At 52.3% G+C, this 27153-nt stretch overlaps 1 protein-coding gene across 4 annotated transcripts in view; it reads right to left on the reverse strand.

Moving 5' to 3' along the window:
- PHACTR3 (phosphatase and actin regulator 3) overlaps nt 1-27153 on the reverse strand; it is a 142849-nt gene that overhangs the window by 70704 nt on the left and 44992 nt on the right. Inside the window, exon 1 of one of the 4 annotated variants that reach the window (XM_081097947.1) lies at nt 8976-9233. The exons of the other annotated variants lie outside the window; for them this stretch is intronic. The gene's annotated coding sequence lies outside the window, so the exon portion shown is untranslated. Of the gene's footprint in view, nt 1-8975; nt 9234-27153 lie in introns of those variants that run through there. 4 annotated transcript variants of the gene reach the window in all.

The raw sequence follows: 27153 nt of genomic DNA on the forward strand, positions 1-27153 counted from the left end.
CTCACTTTGAACGATTAGTAAGTCAGTGTTTACTAACACACAGCTCATTTTCAAATTTTAAAAGAATCTAATGAAATGAAGATTTTTTTTTTTAATCAATGCCTGTTTTCAAACTGATGGCCGCTCTGGTTCAGGTGCTGCTGATAACGGGAAGCAATGGGATCACAAGCATCAAGAACCATTTCCTCCGGTATTTGTATGCCCTCAATCCATCGACTGTTGCCGGTTCAGTAGCATAAACTTTATCTTTTCTGTACCCCCCAAAAAATGTCTAGTGACACCATGAGTTATCAGCCGTGAAAGTGTGCATACATCCCGGGGACACCTGTGTATGAAGCATGACTTGAATACCTCCGCGAGGAGTCCCAAAGAAGGAGCTCGTCCCAGAGGCCGCCTCAGGGGGGAGAACTGGACGGTCGGAGAAGATTAGGAGGGACACTTCCCACTGTGCAACCCAAGTGCTGATGACAGTCACGGCGTCTCCGCGACGGCAAAGGGCACCTTTTCGCGCTGCTGAACTGTTTACCATATGCGTGCATTATCCCTTCAAACAGTTGTTTTAAATAAATGGAAGGAGGAAGAGGGGAAAAAACATTTGCCAAACTAAACATGATGGCGGGCCCTCTACGGAGACTGGAAAGGAATCATAACATAGGGGAGGCGGCCGTCAACACAGCGGGGCCTTCTTTCAATCATGTACGGAGGAAATACCCGGTCCGCATGCCACAGGGCACCCCAGGGTCAGCGGGCCCTCAAGAATCGGTGACTGTGGATATGAAGTTGCTGGCTTGAGCCATGTTTCCTGTACCTCCTGGCCTTGAATGTAGAGGATTTAGCCACATTGGTTCCAAGACTTAAAACAACAGAAGGAGCCCTGGCCGGTTTGGGTCAGTGGATAGAGCGTCCGCCCACAGACTGAAGGGTCCCGGGTTCAATTCCAGTCAAAGGCATATACCTCCGTGGCAATCTCTGGCCCTGGTCAGGGTCCGTGCAAGAAGCAACCAATCAATGTGTCCCTCTCTCTGTCCCTCCCCTACCTTCCGCTCTCCCAAAAATTCAATAGGAAAATATCCTCGGGCAAGGATTTACAACAACTGAAGAAGCTGTCTGCACCCTAGATGGCGGCCAGGGGCGGGCACCTCCTGACTCTCCTGACTTGGTTCGGGAGGCTTCTCTGGGCTTGGCGTCCTCCGGGCCGATGAGAAAGAAAGAGGAGACCTCCCTCTCTACCTAACGCTGCAGGAAGGGGGGACGTTTCTGTCACTGAGACGTGGCCTTCCCTGATTTGGCCTTGGGACTTGGGATGGGCAGAGCCCTGGAGCATCCGGGGAAGGTCCTGCTTCTTCATGTTCCTCCCGGGCTCTGCCTGCTTGCGACATCCCGTGGCTACGACGGCCAGAGTGGGGCGATGCGGATTCTCATCAAACACAGGAAACAAAAGCAAACAAACAACAAACTCATCCAAGACAAACTCACTCAATTCCCAGGCCTGGCAGCTGACGAACCAGCGCCACAGACAGTTCCGTGGCCTCTGCACACGCCAGGCAATGAGCAAGACATTCTCTGGGAGGTAAGTCAGATCAGACCTTGAACTTAAAATACGAATCTGCAGCTGCCCAGCCTTCTCCACCCCCCGCTACGCCTCCCCCAATAAATCTTTTTTTTTCTTCAAAATTTTTATCTAATTTCTCTGAATAGTTTTTTAAAATTAAAAAGGCACAGAGTGTGATATATTGCACCAAACTTCTGTCTTGGTGTGTGTGTGTGGTTATATGTATAACTTACATGAAATGAAGTGTTACTGATAAAGGGGAGCTCCAGCCCCGGGCTGGTATGTGTCTGTCCGGGCCTCTCCCTGGGCTGGCCCACACTCTCCCCTCCCTGCCCTTCCTCACCCCACACTGACATGATCTGCATGGCATTTAATTGTGGGTTTAGGTTTACAAACATGGAATCACATGGTACATGTTGTCTTGCAACCTGCCCTTGTCACGGAAATTTAGTTCACTGCTTTACCCGTTGCCTAGCGTCCCTGGGTCGGGACACACTACCTCGGACACACCTGGGTCCTCCCGACAGCCATTCAGGTTGTGTTCAGTTTTCTGAGGTCACACACGATGTCCTTGTCGTAACGTCACCCCAGCACATGCCTCCTTGCCCACCTCCACCCGCCTGGAAACAGATGTGGGAGCCAGCACACCCCAGTGTGACCTGGTGTTGCGAACGGCCACTCCGAATGGCCACGCTATGCATATTGTTTCCAACACTTGACACTGTCAAATTTAAAATTATTTTGTCAATCTCGTGGGTGGAAAATGTCCTGCCCTTTCTTTGTTCTCTCCCCTCTTCCTTCTAATCGTCTCTCCTTTACAGCCTGTGCAAGGCCGAGGACCTCCCCACAGTGACGCCTGCCCCACCCCTGTGGGCCACTCACGGTGACGGCCACCACCGGAGGCCAAGGGCGGGCAGGGCCTGGCAGCAGCCCCCTGGCGGAGAGTGGGCTGCAGCCATGCCTCCTGGCTCCGCCTCTTCCCTGTGTGTGAGGACAGGGATAAGGGAGGCCTGGCCACCGTGGAGGGTAAGTGCCCTTTCCTATTTGCACCAGGATTTCTGAATCCGGGCTTCCAGCAGCATCAGTGACACCCTAGCAGAGAGCAGGCAGGGAAGCGCCCCACCAGGTACCATGTGCCCACGTCCTTTATCGCAGAATCTGGAGAAGGGCTGCTGGCTCCTGCCCACACCAGGCACTTTACGCCAACCCTCTGAGCCTCAGTTTCATAACCTGTAAGTGGGGCAGCACTAACCTCCTAGAGCCCTCGGAGCGTCGTTACCGATCTTCGTTCACTGTGTTACCCAGCCCCTCCTCCCTCTGCCGAGCACGGGGCCTCTGTGCAATCCTGGGGCGGTTTCTGGAGTAGCTCACAGACTCAGTGTCCATCTACCTGGTGAGCCAGAGAACACACACCCACCAGTACTGGCTGAGGCAGAGCCGGAATGAGGAAAGCACTTTGGCCTCTGAGGTCTCCCACAGGCAGATCCGGGCTCCTGAGGGGCAGCCGTGGGTCCCGTCAACGCCATGTGGCTGAGAGCTGGCCCCTCTCCAGAGGCAGGGGCTGAGCTCTCCGCAGGCAGCTGCCCGGGAAGCCGGGCCCCGTGAGCCAGGGCAGGACCGCTCCTTAGCAGTCGCCATGTCGCCGCTGGAACTTCTCAGCGAAGCGGCTGGCATACAAATGCCGAAGCCCAAATGCACAATCCCCGGGGCGTGAACCGCATCCCAACGAGCCGAGGGGGCAAGAGACAGCCGCAGGCGCGGACCCGCCACACTTGGCCACATCGAGGGAACAGGCAGGGCCTCCCTCAATCGGGTCGACCCACACGAAGTGGTGTTGTGGGCACCTCTCCTTCTCTCCATCGATGTTGATGCCACCCTTCGGAGGCTTTGGGGGCGGGGCCATGTTGAGAGCCAGGGGCAGGCCGCGGGCCGGGTCTGTGACTGACAGCCTGCGCGGCGGCAGGAGCACTGCAGCAGGAGTCCATCAGCCCTGCTCTGGCCTCCGTGTATTTCATTCTGTGCTACCACCAAAGCGGCCAAAGCATTTCTTTCCATGTCTGACCTTCCAAGTAACCCAGCACCCCGCTCTCTCCCCAAATGTGTAATAAACATGTAGGGGTGATGGTTACAGAGCAGGCCCAGTGCATTTGCTCATGGAGGCATCCCCAGATCAAAGCAAAATAAACCTCTCTGCGAGGAAGACATTATCATTATCCCCATTTTCTAGGTAGAAATTGAGTGCCAGAGGTAAAAGGAAAAAATGCCAGGCCCCAAAATGTTGTCAGTAAGGGAGTCAGATAAAGGCATTCACAAACTGGCACCAGGTTAAAATAGAGGCTACGTGGATGGCAGCCATAAACCCCCCGACTCCAGCTTCCTTCTGGAATCTAAGTTGCACACACATGAGCAGAGCTAGTATTTGTGAGCCAGACCAGGATGTCCACAGTGCTTGTCTCTGGGCGGTGGGCTCATGGCTGACGTTTTTATTGTATCTCTACATCCTAGCGGGGCTGTGGGCAATTGGTGGCTCTGCCGTCCCCTCCACAGAGCTCGGGTTTCTCATCTGTAAAATGGGGATAAAAATAGCACTTCCTGCAAAGGGTTGTTTGGGGGCTAAAGGGTTAACCTGTGGAGAGTGCAGAGAATGGCATCGGCACTGTTCGAACACGTGGGCTGCTAACAGCAGCCGCATCCATTGTGGTCCACCTCCCTCCTCCCGGAGGTCAGAGACCCATGGCGGACTCACAACCAAGCCGCCAGGCCAGGCCTCTGGTAAGGGATCAACATCCTCACTGGGCCGCTGGCCAGATGCTATTCTAGGCCGATGCTAACCCGGAACAGCACAACAGGGCACCGGAGCTGAAGCTCAGGGCCTTCGGGTCTCACTCAGTTCTGCTTCTTTTCATTTCTTTCTTTTTTTAAAATATATTTTTATTGATTTCAGAGAGGAAGGAAGAGGGATGTGAGAGAGAGAAAGAAACATCAGTGATGAGAGAGAATCAGTGATTGGTCACCTTCTGCACGCCCCCCACTGGGGATCGAGCCCAAAACCTGGGCATGTGCCCTGACCAGGAATCGAACCGTGACCACCTGGTTCATAGGTTGACACTCAACCACTGTGCCACACCGGCTGGGCTGATTCTTTGTATTTCAGGTTTTTATTACAAAAATGTGCTACAAATTTTTTATTGTTCTATTTCTTACAATATTTGAAGCTTAAGAACATGGCCAAGACTTCCATGTTAAGACCAAGGAAAGCAGTGTTACTAATACAGCTATAAAAGGTTTTGACTAAAAAAAGAAAAATGCAGATAAGAGTTTTCTAATAGGCCAACTAAAAAAGAAAAGACGGGAAAAGAAATTTCCAGACTGGAGCTTTCATGAAACTGAGGGTCTTTATGATTTTTGATTAAATTTAGCTTTAAATCCTAACTCTAGAAATTATCTCTTTCCAGACCCTTCAGAGACCTAGCCTTTCCCCTGGATCATCAGCAACCCCGAGGCAGCAGCAGACAGTAGCTGGACCTGGGGTCACAGGTCTGGACCTCTGGTGGCTTAAAGACCACATCTGGGCCCAAGTTATGTCTCAGCCCCAGAGCCCTGGGGTGGAGAGAGCCCCTGGCTGCTTCCCCATGAAGCCAGATGGAGGGACGCTGGGGTGGATCTCACGACTGTCCTCAAGGCCTGAATAAATGACTTACTACCCTCACTTCACTCCTACCAATCAGCTCCCAGCACGACCTCGAACCCCTAACCCACAGGGCCTTATGGCTTTGCCTCCATCTGTAACCTGCATGCATCAGGGATTGGGCGTTTTTTGAGCATTGGCTCCCATCCTCCTGGGCGGCGCCATTCATAATGAAATAGCTCATCTCCCTCACGGCACTTCTGGGTGCTGGCCTCTCTCTGTTAGATAACACTAAGCCAGTGACCAAATAACGTACTTTCTCCCATGGGATCCCCCGGTGGAAAAAGCATTTATTCGTTGACGGTTCAGTTCCTCAGATCGATTTTTGCGTAGTGTCAGGCATTGTGCTAGGTCTTCAAGATGCTGAGATAAGACAGAATCCTGGCTCCCCAACAGCGGCCAGTCCCCTCTGTCCTTAGAAATCCCTTGACTTAGTCCTTCCAGACCAGATGTAGGAGTCAGCTCCTTGCTTGGAAACAAATGTGTGTGTGTGTGTGTGTGTGTGTGTGCGCGCGCGCATGCACGTGCACATATGTGTGTGTATTTATATAAAAACAAGACCACATTAAAGGTACCCCCGTCTCTCCCCACAAGTCGACAACCCGCTGGGAGTTTGCTAGGAAGAGGGGCATTCTGAGTGGGCGGGAGTTGCCAACGCCCCACAAAGTGCTGCCTCTCTGAGCCCAGGCCCGGGACTCATGGCAGGAAAGCTGCGGGGAAGAAGGGAGCCCTGGTGTCCCCAGAGCCCTGCAGCGCCAGCGGGGCGCAGACTCCCTAGTCACCACCTCCTCCCAGTTCTGTTTCTCACGCTCCAGTCCCATGGCCCGCTGGGAGCCGCTGGGAGCCGCTGGGAGCCGCTGGGAGCCGCTGGGAGGCCGGGGCTCCTCGGGCTGGATTACCGCTTGCTTCCCTGCGGAACACTGACTGGGCCCTGGGCACTTGTCAGATTCCATCCGCAAGGTCAATGCAGCCAACCCTCTGACACAGCTTCCCTCCGAGGCCGAAACCAGGAGGCGGTGCTGGCTCCTTGCAGCTTTCCAGAACACCCAGCGGAAGGACAGCCCAGGCTGCACGCCTTAGCGCTGTCTTCCCTCTAAGGCCAGCATGTGAAGGGGTGCGTGGACTCAAAGGGTCAAGTTTCAATCACGGAGCCCGCGGGTCACCGTGGCAGTGGGAAGAACAGTGGCCGAGCCGGGGGCTCCGGTGGGGTAGGGGCCCAGGGGAGGAGCAGGTGTGGGGATTCCACCAGCTCACAGCGTCACTTTGGCAAAATCGCCGTTCTCTCTAGAAAATGCTAGGGAAGCGTCTCCGAGCATCCTTCCGGATTTAAATCCAGCAATTCCCATGACGACAACCCTGCTGAGGTCATCAGCGATTGATAGGACACATAGCAGAAGAGGTGAAATTTAAAAACGAGGAGCCAGCAAAAGGCTGAAAGAGGGATGGGAATGAGGGGACAAACTTCTTCGTCATTAAACAGCTAAAAGTGGGATAATAATTTTAAACGTGGTTTTGTTGCTACACGACAGATTTCAATGGGACAAAATGGCAAGTCCGAACACAGAGCTGAAAACACGAGGGCTTTAACATGCGTGTAAGGAAGGCGAGGAAAGCGGGGCGAGCGGGATCGCACGGCACACAGAGTGAGGACAGTCGGGAAACGGGAACAGCAGCAGGTTGGATCTGACCATCACATTTCCCACCCGAATCAACTCCAGACTTACCAAAGCTTTCAGTTCTGAAAAAGGAAAGCATAAAAGGAGTAAGGAGGGACTGAAAAAGTAATCCTGGCGTAAGAAGGCCTTTCTAACTATAATGGAACCCAGAAGCCATAAAAGAAAGAAAATCTTGATAAATTCATCTACATGAAAATGTCAGAGCTCACTATGGGCAAAGTTGAAAGACTAGCATCAAAACAAGAAAAAAATATGTGCAACTCCTTTCTCAGGAAAGCGCTAAGCTCCCCAATACATGAGGATATGGGAATGGAAGAGAAAAAGAAGCCAGTGGCCGTGGGAGGGAGGGAGGTCGTCCCTGTGGACGCTCTGAGCAGGATGATGACGGGAGCCACAGGTTTCCACCAGGACACAGGCGAGGCCGGTGGACGCTGCAAGTGACCCTCCATGGGAGGGAGTCTGGCTCTCACCCATGACATCCTGACCCCAATTTGTCCCCTCAGCGAAAACCACCGAGCTACCCCACAGTGGAAGGCCCCTTTCTTGGCCCAGTCCTGGCTCTCGCTTCTTTCATTCCTTCTGGAATCATCCAGCTCATGCCCTGGCTCCATAAGAAGCACCCCGGCCCTCGACTGGACGCTGCCGAGGCCCCAGGTGGCCTGTCCCCGCGCTGCCGCCAGCTCCCTGAAACCTAACTGCTCGAGTGACTACAGGACCCGCTGGTGGCCGCTGGTGGCGGGCTTTGGCCACAGTGCAGCAAGTAGCTAGTTACGTACTGACTGTGAGAAGTGTCAGCGCCAAGACCCTGCCAGAGATGAAAGGTGGGGCTCACGGGTGGTGAGCCTGAGTCGCTTCCCTTCCCTGGGGACCCCTGCCTGAAACTTCCCCCGACACGATGCCTCAGTGACCCAATGGGGAGGAAGGGCTTTCTAGTTGGGCGGCCAGGAGGAAAAGCCATTTCCTGCTCGGACCTCAGAATACAAGGTCTTCACAGCACCTGGGTCTCCATCCATCTGTGCGGACTGGCTGCTCCGGGAGGCGCTGTGCTCAGACCTGGGACACAGGCACGAGGTGGGTGAGCCTGGCTTTCCTGGAGTGACAGCTTGTGAGTGAGAGTGAGCGCCACACGGAACCCCAGCGCAGACAGCAATGGTTCGGGGTGTCCCAAGGGCCAGGAGGACCAGGCGGGGCCTGTGAAGAAGTGGTGCTCGGATGTGGCGGGGCAGCAGGAGTCACTCTGGGGAAGACCCGTGTGTGCACATGTTGCTGGGGATGCAGCTCACAAGCTAGAGGTCCGAGGCAGGTGACAGCATGTGCCAAGGTCCTGAGGCTGGAAGGCTCAGGCCAGAGGGGCAGGCCGAGGAGGAGTTGGGCGTTTTGATCTCACAAGTCATGAGCAGCCCCTGAGGGATTTTAGGCAAGATGGGAACATGGCAGGGAGTGGACAAAGGATACCGCCTAACCAGATTCGAGGTTTCAAAAGATCACTCATTACCCAGCAGAAACGCGATGAGGTGGGCCTGCTGGAGGACGCAGGGCGGTAAGGATGCAGCTGCACCCTCCCAGAGAGCCCAGGAGGCCTGGGCCTCGCGTGGGGGTGCAGGTGGGGGTGCAGGTGAGGAGAAGCAGGCGCTCTGGGCAGGGTCTGCGGGGGGGGGGCAGGGACATGGCAGGACGCCAGTGGGCGAGGAGGGAAATGGTGAAGGCAGGGTGACTCGGTTTCTGGCTTCGGCAGCAGGTGGGAAGTGGTGCCACGCCCTGGGGACACTGCAGGGGACAAGGGCATGCACTCAGGCCCCTTCTGAGCCTTGGTTTCCCCAGTGTCCAGGGAGGGGGCCGGGCCACTCAGGGTTCTCCAGCTCGTTCCATCAGCCACATCTGGAGTCAAAACCAATGCACGCAGGCCTGGTACCCAAACACGTCAGACAAGAGGCGCGATGGAACACTCAGGGTGGAGAGCTTGGCATGGCCCTCAGTTCCCAGTGGACCCCACAAGACTTTAAATACCCCCAGAAAGTGTGAAAAAAAGACAGGACTCAGCGATTTCGCCTACCCTTACCCTGCTGTCTGTCTGTCCTGCTCTGCTGTGGGACAAACCGGCTTCGTCCTGGCAGAGCCGTCCTTCCTGCAGCTTCAGACCTGCCCTGCAGTCCCCCCGGCCTTCTGGCCAGTCAACAACCCTAAGCACGGCCCCGGGACTGAGTTCTGCCGCTGGGGGCCCGGCCAGGGGCAGCGTCAGAGCAGCTCCCCCCAACGACTTAGCAGGTTTGGCCTCAGCCTGGACACTCCCTGCACGATGGTAATACTGCACCCTGTGCAGACGCGCATTTAAAAATACCCCTGGGATGTGTGGGTATAGAGAGAAAGAAGCCGGCACCTCAGCCCACACAGAATGCAAATGTGTGCCTTGAAGAAATCTATGTTGATCTTAAATACAGGCCCGAGAGATGAGCACTACCAAATACCAGAAATTAGCGCTCAGAACAGCCGCGACGTCACCCAGCCCAAGCCTCCCAGAACCAAGGCTCGTGTCCTGATTGCTCCCAAACAGCTCCAGTAACGAAGTTGCCCCATATCAAAGTTTGAGGACAGAGTCTCATTATTATTTATTCACTCGCCATTCATCCGTAACCCCCACCTTGTTCCAAAAGGGGGTGAGGTAGCTCACAAAATTGCCCGTGGCACTTTAAAAAAGAGAGATAAAATCAAGGAAAGGCCAGAGAGAAAATACGGTGAGGAAAGAAAATACGTGATTCTGGCTTAAATTCACACAACACATGCATTAGGGTCTATGCAGAGACCGGAAGTCTGAACAAAGGCTGGCACTGAGCTTCCGAGCAGGCCCGGGGGAGGAAGAAACACGACCAAGTGACGAGTCTCAGAATCCAAAGGCAGCAGAGCAGGCTCCCCAGGACTGCGGAGAGTGGTTCCCGTGGTTTCTTCCTGCTGCCCCCCAGTGCACAGGGGGAGGGGGTTCCCCGGCCAGAGGACCCCCCCGCCCCCTCCCTCTCCCTGCCTTTCTGAGAGTCCTCCACAAATCTGTCAGAAATCCGAGTACTGCTGTCACGATTCTTGCAATATATGCACAATCAGCTGCATGATTTATTTTTTATGTCAACTGACTTTATGTACTTAAATAAACGTATCTGTTAAAGAAACGTTACCCCTCTGCTTTGATAAGAACGTCAGAGTCTATTTCCAAAATGCTAAGTGGCCACAGTCCATGCAGAGGTAACAAGTCAGGGTAATTATGTCCTGGCAGACATCACACCTGTGAAGGCTCCATGCCTGAGGCGGTGCGCTTGCTAGAAAAGGGCGATCAGCCAGCATCCGGCATCAAAATCCCAGCAGCCACAAACTAGACCTTTCTCCCGAGGTACACAGCCAGACGGGGAACCCCCACTGACCACAGGATGCTGCCACGCTCACAGCCCCATCGGAGTCACATGGAAAACGGTGGTGCTCACAGGTGCCCAGGCCACCGGCCACCTGGGAAGTGTGTGCAGCAGGTGGCAACCAGGTAAGGACTGCCCAGGTACCTACCAACCCACTTCAAACTCTTCCCTGAAGGCAGTGGTTCTCCACCTTCTGGCCCTTAAAATACAGTTCCTCATGTTGTGACCCAACCATAAAATTATCTTCGTTGCTACTTCATAACTGTAATGTTGCTACTGTTATGAATCGTCATGTAAATATCTGATATGCAGGATGGTCTTAGGTGACCCCTGTGAAAGGGTCGCTCGACCGCCAAAGGGGTCGCAACCCACAGGTTGAGAACCGCTGCCTTAAGGGAAAAGGGTCACAATGTTTCTCTCCACATTCAAGAAAGTATCCATTTGCAACCGATTGGAAATTTTAAAACAGGCCCTGCCCCACAGAGGGTGTGAGATGCATGCCTGGAAGACCCTCTGAAGCCGCTGGGCTGTGGCCGCACGGAAACAGGTGTCGGCCGGCAGCTTCAGCCCCTTTCCGTTTCAGTGAAGCTTATGAGTCCGAATCCATCACATTCACTTGCTGGCAAACACTCCCTGTGTCCTTGCTCTCTTCTCACTGACAACGTTTTGAATTCAATGACAAAACAACATCATCATGATCACCATCACCACCATCATCATCATCACTGTCATTGTCACCCTCATCATCAACATCATTACCGTCACCGTCATCATCACTGTCACAGTCATCATCACCATCATCATCACTGTCACCACCATCATCATCACCATCATCACCATCACCATCATCACCATCACCATCATCACCATCACCATCTTCAGCAGCATCATCACATCACTGTCACCATCACCATCATCATCACCATCATCATCATCACTGTCATTGTCACCTTTATCATCAGCATCATCACCATCGCGACCATCATCATCACTGCCACAGTCATCATCACCATCATCATCACTGTCACCACCATCATCATCACCATCATCACCATCATCACCATCACATCACTGTCATCATCACCACCATCATCATCATCTATTATCATCGTTGTCACCACCATCATCATCACCATCATCACCATCACATCACTGTCACCATCATCATCACTACCATCATCATCACCATCATCACCATCACCATCTTCATCATCACCATCACCATCATCACAACAGCTCCCATTTACATATCAGTTACCAGGTGCCAGGCACTGACACTGTTCCAGGACCTTTAAATCCTATATAATAAAAGGCTAATATGCAAATTTCCTCTCGGGAGTTTGACCGACCGGAGTTTGACCACCCACCATGATGTGTGCTGACCACCAGGGACTGGCACACAACAAAGGAAGGACCCGGCCAGCAGCTGGCTGGCAGCCAGAAGGCCCTGATCAGCCCTGATCGCCGGCCAGGTCTGGAACCCTACCCATGCACCCATTTTATAGGTGAGGAGACTGAGGTGTAAAGGGTTCAAATAGAGTTGGCGAAGGTCATTTGGATAGAACTCAGGGTCACATGTGGGCCTTTGGGCTCCTGACCACCCTTCTCATCCACGTTTGATCTCATTCTGACGTCACACTGTGCTCCAAGAGCCAGGCGCCTTGCCGGGCTCTACCACACGGTACGGAGGCTGGACCTGTGATTCAGAAGGAAAGCCCTCACACAGGAAAAGGCAGGAGCAGGCTGCAGCCCCACCCCATGCAGGGTGAATGGTGCGGCCCTCACCCATGCCTTCATTCATTCATTCATTCATTTGTTCATTCATTCGTTCACCTGAGAGTTACCGGTGGTCTCGTCTAGGCACTAACGGTGCAGGAAATGACAGGCGAGTTGCCACAGTGTCTCAGGCCCTACACGTATGGAATTCCATTATTTTTTTTGGGGGGGGGGGCGGGGGGAGGGTAATTCCCAGGAAGCAGGGAGCTTGTATTTGGGGTAAGAATTCACAAGTTTGTTAACCCAGCTCGAGGAGAGGACGTCCTTCCAGGAGTAGGACAGCCCACAGGAGACAGGACGGGAGCACAATCGCATCCCGAGGACTAACTGGATCAACTACCAACAGCACCTCCAAGCCATGAGTCCACGCACGTGTGGAACACACCCAGAGCTCAGCTCTAAACACCACGGTGCCTCGATTTCCCCACTCTTAGCACCCACGAGAAAGGAAAGCTGGGTCCGAAGCCCTATCGATGCTTTTGACGTGCAGATACCATTGTTGGACTTGCTGAAAGGTATGAAGAACAGTATAACGAACACGCCCAGGCTCGGCAGTTGTTCACACCTGCCGTCCAGGCGTCACAGGCTCATGCCCACCTCCTTCTCCCTCAGACGCGGCCTGCTCACCGTCTCCACCTTGCTCCCAAGTGGGGAGCCCTCACCTCCAAAGGGCTCAGCCTCCATCCCACTGACATAGCATTAGCTCATCTAACACCGTTAAGAAATACCCAGCCCCTATGATAAAATAAAGGTTTTCCCTAAACTCTCATTTCTTTTACAATGAAGGGTCCCCCTTTACAGCCATCTGGACAGAATACACAACCTCTCCGCCTTCGGAACATCCAAGCTGCCTCTCGACAGGCAGGCTATCCCACCCCTACATTTCACTGACCCTCCACTGAGGTGGACGGCGTGATTCTGAGAGTGGTGCGGGCCGGCAGCAGCACCTGGGCACACGCTAGAAATGCAGGTCCTCATGGCCCAGACCTGCAGAACCAGGACCTCGGTGGGTGGGGTGGGACCCAAGGCAGGTCCTCAGCCCGGAGGGCTAGCAGCTGGAGGAAGGTCCCCCCACAGCACAGAAATGAAAGGAAAGGAGGTTTTATTCTGTCTGCATCTTTGGGAGTTAACTGGTCATCTCTCCACTCCTCACCTGAGTAATAACAATTCCTTGTGCTCTGGCAGGACTTCTGCCCCATAACGCAGATGGCAGAACCTCTGCAAATAGAGGGATTCGGCTGTGACATGTCAAATTATGTCAAGATACAATGAATAGAGGGGGCTGGAAATAGCAGCGCACGGCCGAGCAACCCTGGGCCCAGGAAGAAGCTGCCCGCGGCCAGACCTCGGCTCCCAGACACTGCCCACCGGTCGCGTGCCCTCGCCCCACAGCTTCAGGCCTGCAAAGCCGAGGACCCCGGGGAGGGGGAGCAGGCAGGTTCCTCCTGAAGATGACGTCTTATAGTTTAAAAATAGAATGTGCACGATAGGAGCAGTCACCCGCAAGCAGAGCATTATGTAACCACGATGTGATTAAAACCCGCATAAAGTCGCAGGCTGCGGGTCGATACCACTGACTCAGGGCTCACTGGCTGGCAACCAAGTGAATACCTATGTATCTGTGCATGGGCTGCACTCTGCATTCCACGCAGGCAGGGAACTGCAGGCGGAGCTCCCGAGGGGTGTGGTGAGGGAGGGAAGATCGTCGATGGGGCGGGGAGAGTGGTTTTCAGCTCCGGTCCCTGGGCCGGCCTGGGGGAAGCGTGGGCTTGACCTGCAGCCCCTGTGCAGACTCTCCCTGGGATGTTTGCTCCCCCGGCAGAGTGGCACCAGGTGACAACGATGACGAAGGCTGCAGGACCACTGTCCCTGCTCCTCTCCTCGGTGAGACAATACACCCTGTTTCTGAATGGACCTCAAGCCGGTGTCTTTATGCTGCGTTACATGCAGATTTAGTAACCGGCCACCATCCTGTGCGTGTGCTTAATTCTGTCCGTCATCCTCCGGGAGTAACAGCAGCAACTGCACCGGGGGCTGCTGGCCGACCTCCTCCCGGGGAGCAGCGAGCAGTGAGGGGAGGGCCTGGCTTTCAGACACCTGTCCTCCCCTCCATTCCCTGGGACCCACCATTTCCCTCCGGGTCCAAAAACACGCAGCTCAGAAGCAGAGCAGGGCACCATCCCACCCAGAATCCAATCCTGCTTTCAGGACATTCACATGACCCTTATTCACCCCAGGAAGTAGCTTCCTGGGCTCCCAGCTCCAGACATCCAACCCCACTTGCACACCCACAGATGATCCTAAATGCAGAACCCCAGGGGGCAGAATGTGCGCTCCTGCCCGCCCAGCGGGCGTCCGTGGCGGAGATTCCCGGGGACAATGACCCAGAGACGAATTCTTCCAGCCGCTAAATCAAGGCTGCAGCCGCCCCTGTCAGAAACCTCCCCTGCTTTGAGTTTTTACAAACGTGGCTTTAGAGCAGGACCCCATGCAGTCCACGGCCCAGCAGCCATTACTTCCTGGAACTGCTCTTACAAGCTGGAGGTGAAAAGGCACCAAATGGAACTTCCAAATTTGGCCCAGAGGAGTAGGTTAAAAGAATATTCGTGTGGAAACAAAAGACTCTTTGGGGCTCTTGGCTGAGGCTCCTGGCTGCCTCACCTGGCTATAGCCCCCCCAACAATGAGACACTAGAAAGGGGTATTGGCTATTCCTCACCCTGGACCCTACTGTGGCCACTTGATTCAAGGTAGGAGAGAAGCCACTCTCCAGCTGCTGGCCCTGCTGCTGTGCAAAGCATTTGCCTTTAAGAGGACCCCGAAAACAGCCCCCAAAGGATGCCGGCTCCCCTCCCACCCCCAGGAGCCTGGGGGGATTCCACTTACCCCGTGGTGAAAGGAGTGCTCTGAATTAAGGTCCTCATCCTCTCAGGAAAGGGCGTCCTGGAGGCTCCTGGGTCCCGTCTCCCCAACCTCCCCCAGAGGTATTTGGCAAAGAGCCCCACTGCTCTCAGGACTCGACTCATGGCTCCGGGAACAACCCCCACCGTGCACAGAACTGCAATTGTCAGGAAGTTCCTGTCTGCCTTTTGGGGCTGAACACCATTATTATCTGTAAACATTTTTAAATACAGACGGTGCAGGAGTGTGGGCTGGGGGTGGGGTTGGGGGTGGGGGTGGGGGTGAGGGGGGCTGCCCAAGGCCTGAGGAGTCAGCTCAGTGCCCAAGCACCCACACAAGTTTCCAACGAGCCCCCAGCTCTGCTCAGGGCCCAGGCAGGCAGCTGGACGGAGCCTGGCAAAACCTGCCAAAACCTGCCAGAAGCAAAGCCCTAAACCCCATATACAACTCCCACCGGGCAAGGTCCAGGAACTACCCATAGGGGCGCTCACCCTTCTCGGAGCCAAGCCCCAGGCCACAGCGGGAGCACAGGGTCCTGACCCAACCGCAGAACAGAAGATGTGGAAGGCCCTCACTGCACCCCGAGGGCCCAGCCCGTCCTGCTGATGCAGTAAATTCAGGGATGGGCTGGTCTCTGCAGCAGGAAACTCCCTGTGAATGCCAGGCTCCCCAGGAGGCATTCGTGCCCTGGACCTGCATCGGGAGGACGGTCCATCTACAGATTCCCCCCAAGAGATCCGGGTGCTCTCACTTTGCCGGGAATTTCCAATATATGAGGAGGTTCTCCCAAGAGGCCACGGAGGGAGGGATCCCAGCCCCATTCTACAGAGGGGCAAACTGAGACCCAAGGAGGCTCAGCAAGGGGCAGGGGGAAGGGAGGCCTGGCACAGGTGGGGGCACTCCGGCCACACTGATTAATCATGAGATGACAGTGAATCAGGATTGCCCTAGAAAGCCCCACGTTTATAAATCGACAAACCATATTGGTTTGGACACTGGGGAGACACAAGAGGAGTGGGGTGCCCTCTGCCCGCTGATCCTTCACAACGCACTGCAACAGACAGGTCTGGCCTATGGACCAGACTCCCTGGCTCGGTTTCCTCCTCACCAACCCCTTGGACGCCAGCCCAGTGACCCGCGCTCACCTCTGGTCACCAGCCTGTGGCAGCCGCCTCCTACCTCCCCCGGCCTTGCCGGCCACCCTGGGTCTATGCACCAGGGTGAGTGGGCTGGGGGAGGGGGACAGAGGGGATATGGGTTGAGGAGCAGGGATGGTGGAGGGGATGAGGAGAGGCACAGGTGTGCTGAGAGGAGAGCCGCCGTGGGGATGAGGGCCAGACATCCTGCCCCCACGGGCCCCCCATGCCCCCCGCCCCCTGTATCTTCATGTGCCATGTGCAGAGTACAAGTCCCTTTTGCTCCTCACACTCAGAAGGTGCGCTCTCCCTCTCCCTGACGTCCAGGGGAGAAAGCTGAGACCCAGCGAGGACAGTCACCGCCGAGGGCACAAGGAACAGAGAGGGGATCCCAGAGCCCAGGTCGTAGCCGTGACCACTGCGCCAAGTCCCAGGTCATCTCATCACCGACCCCGCACCTGGGAGAGGCGGGCACGCCACAGGCTGGGAGGCACCCCGAGGGGAAGCGTGATCCCCCCCCCCCCGCCCCGTCTCACCTCCCCGCAGCCTCCCATCTTCCCAGCTTGGGGCCACAACTCCTGGCTGCTATTTCTATCCAACGCCCCCTCCCGACCCCCGCGGTCCCCGTGGCCAATAGCACAGGAGGCTCACTCCGGGACCCTGGCCCCACCACCCACTTTTCTCATTTCTGGTTCCAAGCAGATAGCTTAGTGGCCGCTGGGGAAATGCCACCATGGCACCATGCTCTCCCACCGATTCATCCATGTGGCTTCAGCTGAGCACCGAGCACTTCGGGGGCCCTCCTCACCCCAGCTGACTGTCTACCCATTTCCAGTCCTCGTCGGGGTATTGAAAATGAGCTCAGCCCTTGCGCGTGGCAATCCTGAATTCTTTTCCAGGGGCTTAGACTATTTCCCTCCTGAACTCCCAGTCTCGGCATCTGTCCCGAGGAACCCTAAATACCGAGAAGCCCCGCGCACCAGGCCTTCCTGCTCTTCGGGTTACACTGAAATGCGGACGCTCTGGAGACAGCCAGCAGCAGGGACCAGCTAAGCACGGGTTACTGAGGTGGGTGTTCTATTGAAACGCGGCTGATGCCCGCCATTTTGGACGACATGAAATAAACCATTTTATTTGATTATGAAATTTAAGAAACGTGAGCCAGGTGCAGAGGGTTTCATCCTTTTGGGGTGGGACGGGGAGGCGAGAGCCAGCACGCGGTGCAGGTGTGGGGCCGGGCACGTTGTGGCGGGCACACTCGCCTCTGAGGAGCATGGGCAGAGGCCGGCCGAGGGCAGGTGGCAGGAGCTGCTGTGAGCGAGGCACCAGGCGCCTGGAAGATGCGCTGCTTCTCCTCAGTCACAGGTGAGACTGGAAGCCAGGTCTAAGCGACGTTGCCGAGCTGGGACATGGGAGAGGCTGGCCGGCAGCCCTGCGGCCCTGGCCGAAGCGGGAAGACGGATACAAGCTGGTCAGGTGATTTCGGCCGATGAGGAGCCAGCTCCCTGGCACCGGGAGAGGGGTGTTTGGAGGCTGCAGGTCAAGGCTGAGATCCACTGGACAGTGACCTTGGGACCCCCGAGACCCGGGTGCCCAGGCTAGGTCAGTGAGCGCTGTGCCCGGACATGGCTCTGAGGCGGAAATCGGGGCTGGGGGAGGTCCCCAGGGGGCTGAGGGCAGCAGGACGGTACCGAGAGCGGGTTCCTTGAGTTTAATTGTGGAGGGAGAGCCATTTATCCATGAAAGATCAAGGCTGCGGCCATGGAGGCGGGCTGCCGGAGGGGAAGTAACTATCTGGCCGCCTCTCCATCACTGCTCTGACCGCAGGTGTCAGTCACTTCCTGGCCCCTCTCTAAGGGGAAGCTGTTGTTTCCCTTATCCACTTGCTTGTCATTTATCCATCGACCACCATTTGCCTGGGCTACCGAATAAAGTATTTCCTTAATGAGAACCTATGGTTCGCTGGGTTCTTCTCTCCTGGGTACCGAGGAAAAGGAGAACCCTCAGCAGAGAACAGGCCCCAGCCACTGATTCAGGGGTGTGGTGAAGGCCCGGGTGGGGTGGGGCTGAGTGGAGGGGGGCCAAAGAGGGGAAATGGGAACTCTGGAATACTGTCATCAATAAAAAAACGAGGAGCGTGGCAGGTCCTACAAGCATCGTAGAACCGTGGGCATTCTCCTGTTGATGCAGATGGTAGAATATTAAATATAGTCCTTATGCCAAACTCCTATATTAGAAGTAAAAACAGAACAGACACCAGACTGGCTCTTCACTGGACACTCTCCACGTTATAAAACCGGTTCCATACCCCAGTTTCCAGCCATTTATACCTGAAGCTCAGAGACGCTCAGAGGCCTCCCCAAGGCCACACAGCTGGAGAATGGAGCTGGTGGGCGCCCTGCGCCCAGGGGAGCCGGGCACAGACAGGCCCCGGCACACATGGGGCCTGCCCTGTGCCAGGTCAGAGGTCGTCACGCTGCTGAACGTGTACAACCTTTATTCACTACGCGGGGCCAATTCTACATGCCAGCGTCAGGGAACGGCTTTCCAAAGTGGAAGTGACCTGAAAGGTTTTCAGCCTCATCCGTGTACGAGAGAGAAGGAAAACAGGCTCCCCTGAGGTGACCTGAGGCTCCTCCTAGGTCCGGTCCTGTCCCCCAGGCACGTGCCAGCGAGTGCCCCGCTCAGGGCCCTGCTGTCTCCGGTGGAGTCTCCTGTCCCGCACACCACACCCACCCAGAGCCCCAGCAGGCCCGGGAGCCACCCTCAGCCACCGCGCTCCTCTCGGTGGTGGCTCAGTCTGTCCCCACAGTCACGTCTACCGGGACCTCACAATGAGACCTTCTTCTGAAGTAGGGTCTTTGGAGGTGTAATTGGCTGAGTTGAAATGAGGTCACCCTGGAATCAGTGGGTCCTAAATCCAGGGGCTGGTGTCCTCACAAGGAGAGGAGAGGACGCACAGCCACAGGCACCGAGAGGGCGGTGATGACAGAGCACAGATCACTGTCACCGGCGCGAGCCAGGGACGCCAGCAGCCCTGGGACTGAGGAGGCGGAGGGAGCAGCCTGCTCCCCTGGGGCTCCAGGCTTCAGCCTCCAGGGCATTTCTGGTCCTGGGACACTCCCAGGTCCTTCACGCGCCCTTTGGATTCCCACTTTGGAGGTAAAATAACTCTGGGTTACTCGACATCCCCACCCCACTGCACACCCACAGCCAGGACCAGCCCCTGAAACTCCTGCCTGGGCATCCAAACAAGCCCCTCCTCCCTCCACCAGCAAGGTCCCCACCAGCTCCTTCGAACCAGAGGGATCCCTGAAAAAGGCAAATGCAGTTACATCACTTCCCTATTTACCAGCCTTAGACTTCCTTCCCCTGGATTTTGGGATAAAATCCAGATCCTGCACACACAGTTCCCTCAGCCCGAACACTCCTGCTGCCGCCCCTCCATTCCCCCCCTCCCTCCTCCCCTGGAATGTGACTCCTCCTGGGGCCCAGCATCACCCCCTCTCCCTCCTCCCTGGACTGTGACTCCTCCTGGGGCCCAGATTCCCCCTCCCTCCTCCCCTGGAATGTGACTCCTCCTGGGGCCCAGCATCCCCCCTCCCTCCTCCCCTGGAATGTGACTCCTCCTGGGGTCCAGCATCCCCCCCTCTCCCTCCTCCCCTGGAATGTGACTCCTCCTGGGGTCCAGCATCTCCCGCTCCCTCCTCCCCTGGAATGTGACTCCTCCTGGGGTCCAGCATCCCCCCTCTCCCTCCTCCCCTGGAATGTGACTCCTCCTGGGGTCCAGCATCCCCTCTCTCTCCTCCCCTGGAATGTGACTCCTCCTGGGGTCCAGCATCCCCCCTCCCTACTCCCCTGGAATGTGACTCCTCCTGGGGTCCAGCATCCCCCCTCCCTACTCCCCTGGAATATGACTCCTCCTGGGGTCCAGCATCCCCTCTCCCTCCTCCCCTGGAATGTGACTCCTCCTGGGGTCCAGCATCCCCTCTCCCTCCTCCTCTGGAATGTGACTCCTCAGTGGAAAGGCTGCTTCCTTGAGGAAACCACCTCAGCCTGGCCCCTGCCCCAAGCTAGGTTCAGTCTCTCTGCTGTGCCTGACTGTCCCCTGACCGCTTCACACACTCCATGTGCTGTTTCTTGTCCAGTGTCTGTCTCTCCCTCCAGACTGCAAGCCCCTGTGAGTAGAACTGTTGCCTCTTAGCCACATAACCCCAGCACCATGCAGGAAGCCTGGAACATGGGGTGAGAGGGTGAATGAATGAATGATTGAATGAATGAGCGAATGAATGAGGGGTCTGCAGACGCACACAGAAAGCTCTAGAGCAGCGGTTCTCAACCTGTGGGTTGCGACCCCTTTGGCGGTCGAATGACCCTTTCATAGGGGTCGCCTAAGGCCATCCTGCATATCAGATATTTACATGACGATTCATAACAGTAGCAACATTATAGTTATGAAGTAGCAACGAAAATAATTTTATGGTTGGGTCACCACATGAGGAACTGTATTTAAAGGGCCAGAAGGTTGAGAACCACTGCTCTAGAGTATAAGGCTTATGCCTCCAAATGGTCTCCCCTGCAGCACTGAGTGCATGTATCACCACAATTCCCTTGTACAGGGGTCAGAAGAACTGATACAACTCATAGCAATCCAACCAGGAGACGACAGGCCCAGAGCAGGCAGGACTGTGGCTCCTGGTCATTTTGTGGGCGAGCGAAGTCAGGGCAGATTGGCTTTTGCATGGTCTTCCTGCCAAAGGCAGTCATGCATACAGGTCAGTTTCCGTCTGATTAGACAGCCTGAGGCCCCCAGTGAGAGCAGGTCTGTCACTGCATGGTTAGCATGAAGTGCAAGGGAGCCAAGGCTCCAAGCAGGTAGGAAATGACATGTACTGGCTTCTCTGGACACAGAAATAACAGCCCACAGAAGGTCAAGCTGGACAAGTTTCCAATGTGGATAAGAAGATTTGAGCAAACATATTTGCTGACACACGTTGCAACCACAGGGGCTGAAGAACCAAGTCCTAAAATAGGGATCCTGGCAACGTTCCAGGGAGTGTGATGATAGGAATGGCCACTTGGACTTGTCCTGACACAGGGGATAACGTTGGCACCACACACCTAACAACACAACAACAACATAAGAGTCACGCTGGAAGTGACCACTTTCCCAGCTCAGACTTGCCTAGTCCTGAGCAAAGTCATAGTCTCATCGGCTGCTGATGGCCGATGACATCATGGTAGCCCTGAGCCCAATGTTCCCTTCACTGTCGGGGAATAAGGGGTGTTGAGAAGCTGGACAATCCAATGTCTGCTTTAACATTTTGAAATTTGACATTAGGAATATGAAGACCATAGGATGAGGAGTCCAGTCATCAGACAGTCCAGCTACCACATCCCCTTCCTTGTCCGTCAACATTTTGAATAAGCAAAGGCAAACAGAAAGTGTTTTCCAGAGGTGAAGCAATTGTTACAATCTGATTCCCCTTCTATAACTTTCCAGGCAAAGGAAATGACTATTGTAGAGTTTCCCCATTTAGAAAAATGGCTAAATTATAGTTGTTTCATAAAACAACTCACTCTCTGGCTCTCCGAAAGAACGGTGTCCTTACTGCAGATAGCAGTGTTTGCATATGACTAACACTCGTATGAAATCCAGAGATGGAAATAGAGCGATAGAAACATTATTTCAGGAGTTTGCCAGCTGACTGTTGAGTGGTGTGGGGAGAATTGGAAGGAGAAATGTGCTGATATTTTAATTAATTTGTGACAGTCAGGTGATGGATTAGAATGTGAAGCAGCCCCAGCCACAGAGAGAGCTTTTACCTACTGGCTATGCTTTCCCACAGGCCAAACAACAAAACTGAATGACCCCTGAAACATGTAGTGCCCACGTGAAAGGCAGCAGCCCTCTGAAAGCAGGGGGCTGATGATGAAACTCAAGAGAAGTCCAACCTGGAGATTCTAGGCTCTCAGCCCCTGCAGTCTGGGCACAGGGGAGAGCTGGAGGAAACCCCTCCAGGCACTGCAAGCTTTCGCTGAGTGTAAGAAAGTTGCCCTCCAAGTCTGGAAGCAGAGCAGCAGGGAAATAAGCTCTCCCATAGAACACCCCCTCAGACCCCTCCACCTGCCAGCCAGGCTGTCATGCAGAGGAAGAACTCTTCACGTCCAGGAAGCTGGTACCAAATATGTAAAGCCCAAGGAGACCTCTCCGTGCTCAGAGCCCAAGCCATGCTGAGGGAAAATCCCGATTCTGTTTTCAAAGCACTTGAAGCTGGTAGTGAACTGAAGCAAAGTAAAGCTATAAAAAAACAAAACCACCCAGACTCAGCTCAGTGACAGACAAGCTTGACTCAGGGTGCCAACTCTGATAACCTGAACAAAGAGACACATACTGTTATATGATATAAAATGTTTGACATCTAGCCAAAAAAAGTATAAAAGATGTGGGGAAAAAGCAAGAAAATGTTATCCAGGATCAAGAGAGGAAACAGATAATAGGAGAAGACCCCAAAATAGCCTACCTATTAAAATGATCAGATAAGGACTTAAAAATAACTATGATAAAAATTCTAAAGAATCGTGTGTGGAAGGTGAACAACATGTCTGAAGAGATGAAGAACTGAAACACATAGAAAATAGAAAATGATCCAAATGGAAATGCTACAATGAAAGGTGCAGTATCAGAAATGAGGAATGCAGTACCATTGAACTTGCAGAATAATCATCAAACTTGACAAGAGAGAAAAAAGAATAAAGAAAAAAGTCAAGAAAAATAAACAGAGGCTCAGAGAATGTTGAGTCACTGTTAAGGGTTCCAACATATGCATAATGTGAGTACCAGAGTGAAAGGGGAGTGGGAAAGCAGCAGGAAAAACAATGGCAGAAATAATGGCTAAAACTCCCCAAAGTTTATTTAAATAATCTATACATCCAAGAAGCTTAATAAACTCCAAACAGGATAAATACAATAAGATCCAAACCCAGATGAAAAGTTGAAAGATAAAGACACAGAGAGCATCTTGAAAGTAAACAAGAGACAATGAGTAGTCAGTGGCATTCAAGGGAAACCCAAGAGGATTAACTCTAGCTTCTCATCAGAAACAGTTAAGGCAAGGTGGTAGTGGATGATGATTCAAACTGATTTTTTTTTAAAGCTGTCAACCAAGAATCTTATATCCAGCAAAACTATCTTTCAAAAGTGAAGTTGAATTAAAGACATTCCCAGATAAACAAAACAGAGAATTTATTGCTAGCATACCTGCCCTATAAGAAATGCTAGGGAAGTTTTTCAGGCTGTAAGCAAGTGATATTAGACAGTAATTCAAGTCAACACACACACACACACACACACACACACACACACACACACACACGTCACCCATCAGCTGATTATCCTATCTAATAAAAGACAAAAAGGGTAATTAACCATACCTCCGCTACGCTTCCCATTGGCTAATTAGGGCGATATGCAAATTAACTGGCAACAAAGATGGCAGTTAATTTGCATACGTAGGCACAATGATGGGAGGCAAAAGGGGAAGGACAGAAGAACAGTGATTGCAAACCCAGGCAGCAGGCAAGAGCCGTGGGGGTGCCACCTCACCTGCGTCCCGGTGGTCACCATGGTGATTGGAGGGAGAGAGAGCCGCATCGGGATCAGAGAGCCGGGGTGCAGGCCAGGTGGCACCCTGGCACCCCAGCACCTGACATGCAAAGGTCGGGGATGAAATGACTTTTCCCAACCACGTCTGCAAATATCCTGGGGAAGGCATCACTGAAGAGTTCACAACTCTCTTACTTGGCAAGGAAGAAAACAGTTAGCAACAGAAACAATCCCTTACATCAAAGTTAAGGTCCCTCTGAGTAAAAAAGAGTATTTCCAACGTAAAGGAGGGAGCAGGCAAAAATAATAAGTTCTCATGACTTCCACTGAAGATTGAGCATATGACAGAGTCAAAACAAACATACAAATTAAAACAGACAGTGGGCATTCAAATGACCGGAATCAACTGTCACTGTTTGTCCCAATAGCAGCAATGCTTATGTGATAATATAGTTTAACAAACATACTAAACAAGTCACATGATAAGAGCGGTTTGGCTTCTAAAGTAAATTGAATATGTTCTTTAAAAATTCTCATGTCCTCCCCTCTGACTATAATTCTTAATTTTCCAATCAGAAAATTACCCCAGGTGATCCAGTAACATGTAGAACTCCAGTAACCTAACTTATTTATAAAACAAACATCCCAAGCATTTTTAAAATATTTAAATTGATATTTTAGCGTTAAAATTGTAGAAGGTATTTAGATCCACATATATTTTCTGAATAGAAAATATTTCAGTTTTTGATTTAAAAAAAATAAACATAAAAAAATATATGTGACACATTTTCCCAAGGAACTCTAAATTAGTACCTTTCCCTCTAACTTTCGTCAAATTGAGAGAATCTATGGAGTTTCCTATACTGCACAAGTTTTAATGAAAGAAAATAAGACTTTCTAAGAGCATCAAATACGTTTTCTTATTTACAAACATATATACTCTTCTCTCTCTCTCTCTCTCTCTCTCTCTCTCTCTCTCTCTCTTTAAAATATAGTCTTACTGATTCAGAGAGGAAGGGAGAGGGAGAGAGATAGAAACATCCATGATGAGAGAGAATCATTGATCGGCTGCCTCCTACACACCCCGTATTGGGGATGAGGCCAAAACCTGGGCATGTGGCCTGACCTGGAATCAAACTGTGACTTCCTGGTTCATAGGTCGATGCTAAACCACTGAGCCACACCGGCCGGGCTCAATTCTTATTTATAAATTCATTCCAAGGACATATACAGCTTGAAAAGTTCTGGAAGTAGTTTCAAAAAAAAACTAGCTTTAAGTAACAAGAAAACAGTTATAGGAGAAAGTTTAAATTAAAAGAAAAAAATTGTTTTAATTTATTCAAGAGTGGGAACATCCTCCATGAAAATGTGTACCTTGACTGTGGGTGGCTGGGTAGCCTTATCACACCTAAGGAATTCAAATGCTTTTTACCATGACAAGAAAGAGAGTTTCATCTCATTTCTCTCCCAGGGTAGATGTCTGTCAATAGAAGGTAGACATCAATAAAAGAAGGGGCTTACACAATCAATCCAGAAAGCCAGCAATCTATGAATAATCCAGAACTGAGTATTTATCTCCCTTCCTCCCAGCTAGTGAGCAAGATAATTACTCTCAAGTCAAGCTAAGTGCCCCCCAGTCACAGTGGCCCAATGCTGACATACAAAACATACAAATAATTCTTGCTCTGGCATAAAAGTGACAACTTTCTTGGCAGATACTGTAAATTTCTCAAAGTCTTCCTGAAACAGTTTTTAAAGTAATTTTTACTTCTTTAGAAAAAATGCATACATGGCAAACCATCTGTAGTAAAAGGCCCATTCTATAAAATTTTACCTGGTCCTACTCATATCTGCAATCATAACCATATTTACAGACAAATATATCTATACTAATAAAAGAGTAATATGCTAATTAGACTGGGAGACCTTCCAGGAGACCTTCCAGGAGACCTTCCAGATGCTCTTCTGGACAAAGCCATGGTGGCGGGGCGGAGGTAGAGGCGGTTAGAGGCCAAGAGGGGAGGGCAGTTGTGGGGGATCAGGCTGGTGGGGGCGGGGCTGTTGGGGGTAAGCAGACAAGTAGGGGGGGCCAGTTGGGGGCAAGCAGGCCATCAGTGGGGGTCAGTTGGAGGTGATCAGGACAGCGGGAGGGCAGTTTGGAGTGAGCAGGCCAGCAGGGGGACAGTTGGGGATGAGCAGGTCAGTGGGGAGGGAAAGTAGGGGCGAGCAGGCCAGCAGGGGGGGTAGTTTGGGGTGATCAGGCTGGCGGGGGGGGGGGTATTTGGGGGCAAGCAGGCCGGCAGGCAGAGTGGTTAGAGTCAATCAGGCAGGCAGGCAGGCAGGCAGGTGAGTGGTTAGGAGCCAGCAGTCTCAGATTGCGAGAGGGATGTCCAACTGCTGGTTTAGGCCCAATCCCTGTAAACTGGCAGTAGGATATCCTTCGAGGGGTCCCAAATTGGAGAGGGTGCAGGCCAGTCTAAGGAATACACCCTCCCCCGTGCATGAATTTCATGCACCAGGCCACTAGTGTAATTATAAAAGAAGCATGAATGCATATTACTTCTGCTTTCTTCTGACTTAAAAACTGATTTAAAAACCAATTGCATAAGATGACACAAATACACATATACAGACACATATTATTGGGCCTATTAAATATAGAAATGTAATATGTATGACGATAACAACACAAAGAAAGTGTGTGGGAACAAAATTGTATTTGGGGTAAGGAAATCACACCAGATGGTAACTTGAATTCACAGGAACAAATGAACAAAACCATAAGTGGTAAATAAGATGGTTAATATAATAAACTCTATAAATATATAGTTGCTGTCCTTTATCTTCGCTTCTTTAAAAGATATAAATTCATATAAAATAATAATTATAACAATGTATGTTTGTAACATATATAGATGTAATATGAGCTGGTAGCCTAGTAATATGTACTGGAGACCAATTATTTTTGAAATATCATTCTGAAGGCATACCTTTTTATAATTTTTATGTATTTGAATTAATCTAAGTAATTACTCTGTCTGATATGCAAGTAGCCCATCTTAGCCATCAGAAAATCACTCAATGTAATTCCTATATATTTTTTGACATAACTCCATTATTTTTTGATACTGTTCTTGCTTTCTGGCATAATAAATTTTACCAGACTAGGAATCAGTCACTTCTCCAAGGCACTCTCTTCCTGTTAACAGAAAATGGTATTTAATGAGTAAAATCTGGGCAATTGGGGGTATTTATCACCATGAGGTTATTACTGTTTCTAGGTCTTTACAGTGGAAAAAGTATAGAGTAACTATTTTTAAAAGCAAAGGATATTATGAATTCATATTGATACTTCCAACACAAATGTAAGATTATAGAACTTTAGGTAACTTAAAAAATATATTTTATCTTTTTTTCATCATGC

The sequence above is a fragment of the Myotis nattereri genome (assembly GCF_964212035.1).
Source record: "Myotis nattereri genome assembly, chromosome: 8".
Classification (NCBI taxonomy): Eukaryota; Metazoa; Chordata; class Mammalia; order Chiroptera; family Vespertilionidae; genus Myotis; species Myotis nattereri.